The following is a 4,403-nucleotide window of genomic DNA, read 5'->3' on the forward strand; positions in this document are numbered from 1 at the left end:
AGGAGACCAGGTATGGCAAGAATCCTGGGAATCTGAAGAAACTGGACGTAGTTCTTTTGAGCTTTTTCCGGACATTAGGGAACGACTGGGAATGAAGTACTTCGAACCAACCCGGGGACTATTCCACTTTCTCACTGGTCATGGACCCTACCCAACATATTTATGTCGATTTGGAAAGAAGGCTACACCCACGGGTGACTATGGCGTTACAGAGGATACTCCTGACCATGTTGTTTACGAGTGCCCCCTTTTCGATTATGTAGCTTCAACATTACGTGACCAACTGCCACACTATAGCACATACAGTTTACTCAGACAACAAGACACTTTTCAGACTATCAACAAACTGGCAAATGTGGTATCACGGAAAGTTTCAACGGAATATCTGAGAGACTTAAATTAACAAGAACTTGAGAAATACCTAACACCTCCTGAGTCCGGTACCCTATTCCCATACCGCCTGAGCGTGGACAGGCCGACTTCCACAGTCTGGAATCCGACGCGTTCGGGCTAGGGGGCATGGGGTGCAACACCACAGATCAAGGACAAGCACCAAACTTGACTTTAGGATAGAATTAGTTGTAGGACTTAGTTTTAGGAACTTAGTTTTTAGGAACCTGTAGCGACTAAAATCTTGGCCTGCCCAGTGTCAGGGGCACGCTCATTGGGGTTAGCTCAATGAGCAAGGCTTCTCAAGTAGGTTTATATTTTACTGACACACCTGTAACGCTGCAGGTAGTAGTAACTAGTTATAGATAGGTTCATTAAGTAATGTCTATATAATTAAAATTAACTAGTTTGCCCATTGCAATTACCCTGCAGCTTACTTCAACAATTAGTTACTTAAATATTACTTAGAATTTATCTGCAATTGTTATCATTGTATAAATATCTGGACCGACTAATCATATAAGGTAGTGGGTTAAAATTGTATAATTATTAAGATTTTGGAAATAAAGATTTTTAAAAAAATAACTTAATTCCATCCAGTCTCCCCATTCACGAGCGCTGTGATTGGATAGAGCACTCGCGCCAAGTCTTCACGCCAACGCACCCACACAAACATAATGAAACACGTTCGAAATACTGTACTTACGTTTAAATAACTTGAAATTAAATAAATATTCCTAGGGCTGGATCATAAACACGCTCTAACACACTTTACTAGATACATAAACAAATTAAATATATATCAAAGGAATAGAACAAAAGGTAGGCCAGTAACCTAATGTCTCTGTGCTTCCTAAAACAATTTCTTCTCAATTTCTTCATGAATAGTATATATCGGATATAAACAAAGACATAGATGAATAAATATATTTATAAGCATGCTGCTACCGTTTTTTCGTGTAACTGTAGATTACTTATGGCCTGACGCGATCCATAGTAATCGGCCACTTTGACCTCCAATAACTCATGTACTATTCAAGTTACATGCGTGTAATTCATACCAATTTAGGTTTACACTAATAGCTTTCTAAAGACACGGCGATCGACAAAATCGGATGAAGCGTTTATATTTTGGAAATTCGTTGCTAGGTGTTACTTGTATAATTTACGTCAGATACTAAACTTTAAACTAATAAAGATACTGAAAATCTGATTACACCATCAGGATCGTCATGCAAAGAATAGTAATGTACATGTTTCTTTTTGAGGTATCATGATTCATCTGGCTACTATTAATTTCCATACCAACTGTGAAACGTCTGCCATTAAGGTTTCACAAAGTCCGCCATCTTTGGCCCTCCTAGCGCACAGCGTCACCAAGGAATTCCCAGCCACGGGCTTGATGGACCACGCACTGGGGCTACCCCCCTCGTCCGGCTAACGTTCGGCACCACGTGCTTGCTGCCGGGCCCCGGTTGGCAGAGCGGCCCGTGCGGCCACTGCATCCTTCGAACTTAGAATATTTTCAGGGCGCGACTACTCGCCCTTTACCGCACATCTCTCTTAAATACACATATGACACTTGTTTTACTTGTTTTAACGTTTATATCCTACTTTTCCTTCTTCTATAATACATATTCTGTCCCAATGCGAAAAATCGTTTAGCATTGTCACCTTAAAATTTTGGTTGTTTTTCTGTTACGTAAGTTAACTATGTTAAGTAAGTTGTGGTCAGTTCTCTGTTCTGTTAAAGTGTATCTTCTTAACACATAAATTTTTAATGCTCATGCACCTTCCACTTCGCAATAACTATAATAATATGCAGATTCATTACTCCTAAGTAATTTTAACGTTAATAGATATTTGCACTAATACATATTAGTCTCATTGAAGTTAACAAACAACTGAAGTCGTTAAAATTGAAAACAGTTTTAGGACCCGATGGAATCCCTAGGCGCCAGTCTGGAACAAGGTCGCAGGTTCGAATCCTGCCTCGGGCATGGATGTGTGTGATGTCCTTAGTTTACTTATGTTTAAGTAGTTCTAAATTCTAGGGGACTGATGACCTCAGATGTTAAGTACCATAGTGCTCAGAGCCATTTCAATCCCTATCAGATTCTATATTTCCGAACAAAATACTGTGCCTTGTGTTTGGAAGAGAGCACAGATCAAAATCGTTTACAAGAAGCGTATCTGATGTGAATCACAAAATTAAAGTCAATTATCCTTCACATATATTTGTTGTATAATCTTAGAATATTTTCCGAGTTCAAACATAGTTATTTATCAAGAAGAGAATGATCTCCATGCCGAACAGCAAAACATAGACGATGCGAAACCTAACTCGCAGTTTTTTTTCTTGTGACATCCTGAAAGCCTTGGATCTAGACAGTTAGGTAGATGCAATATTTGTCGATTTCCGAAAAGCATTTGACTCAGTAGCACATCAACAGTACCAACATATGAGGTATCAAGCGACTGCATTGATGATTTTGTGGTACGGAGGATGCAGCAAGTTGTTTTGGGTGGAGAATCACCAACAAAAATAGAAGTAACTTCGAATGTGCCCCAGGGAAGTGATTTGAGACCCTTGTTATTAATATGGTATATTTATGACCCTGCAGATAATATTTTAGTACCTCAGGCTTTTCGCAGGTGAGTAATTATCTATAATTTCTGAGAAAAGCTGCACACATTGTGAGGTTCTGGGGCTAGCAGTGTATTTAACACTAAAATCTTCTAGAATCTTCATATGGAAATGATGCTCTAACCCCCCCCCCTTTTCTAACTCCGACTTTTGCTGTTGCACATGGATTAAGAAGAAACACGAACTGACTGTAATCGACCCTGCAAGTCGATTAGAAAAAGTTTGGCACCAGCAATAATTTAATTTGATAGAAATTAATTAGATAAAGGAAAGTTTCATTAATGTAGTGAGAAGTGAAAGGGTTACTCTACCGATTAACAGAATGAAAGTTCTGTCCAAAATAACAATTTGATTTATTATGACTAAACTCAAAATAGTAAACAAAACACATGAAACATTTACAATACATCAAAATTGGATACTCAAATAAATGCTGTGAAGGTGAGGTTGTTCATAAACAAGATTGTGACGTTTATGACCAAGTGGTATGTGGAGCCAATTCCCTGCAACTCAAATCTTAAGAGAAACACCCAGCCAACCCAACATTAATTGCTGCTACAGTAGTGAGAACTCAGACAATGATCATCCAAGACAGAACCACGTAAGAAAAGGCGGGAACAGGCGCGCTCTACTGAGCTCTGATTATCACCGAGCAAAATTCCCAAATCTGCCGGTGCTGCAGACATACATTACCAAGCTGTCTTCTTAATTGCAAGGACACGATCTGGCGTACCGGAAGCGACGGCTGGTTGCTTCGACATCCCGTCGCGGTGATGATAATGTCACTAGTATAGCCCGAAACAAATTATCCTGGTCTGGTTGTTCCAAACTAAAGACTTCCTACCAATACAAATCCGCCTCTGAGGAAGACGAAGAAGGCTCGCCACACAATCACTGATGGTACATTGATTGATTTTAACAAGCGAATCACACAGTAACTCCGATACAGTCGACTTTAGCCAAAACTGCTCAAGACGGACAACATAAGCCACTTGTACGCAGAACGCTCAATTGCCAACTGTACTCGGAAAGTTACATTGAAGTCGAAACTTCAGCAACTTCATCAAACAGCTACAATTAAATGAAAGTATATTAGACAGCCAACGGAATGCAGGCTATCCAGAGCAGAAAGAGCTCAGTCTTGTAACCTACTCCGACTCCCACAAGAGCACCCGTACAAACCGAACACAGAACATTCCCACTCCCACGACAGTGGCCGTGGTTAAACGTTCCAATCAGCAACCCGAAAACCGGCGGAAAATTCCACTCTATTGCAGAAGCACTACCATTCCACCAATGGAGATTCTTGGCGCCAATTTCTGCGCAGATTTTGCTGCGTCACGGAGCTATGCCCTGAGCAAGCCAA

The sequence above is a fragment of the Schistocerca cancellata genome, chromosome 8 (assembly GCF_023864275.1).
Source record: "Schistocerca cancellata isolate TAMUIC-IGC-003103 chromosome 8, iqSchCanc2.1, whole genome shotgun sequence".
Classification (NCBI taxonomy): Eukaryota; Metazoa; Arthropoda; class Insecta; order Orthoptera; family Acrididae; genus Schistocerca; species Schistocerca cancellata.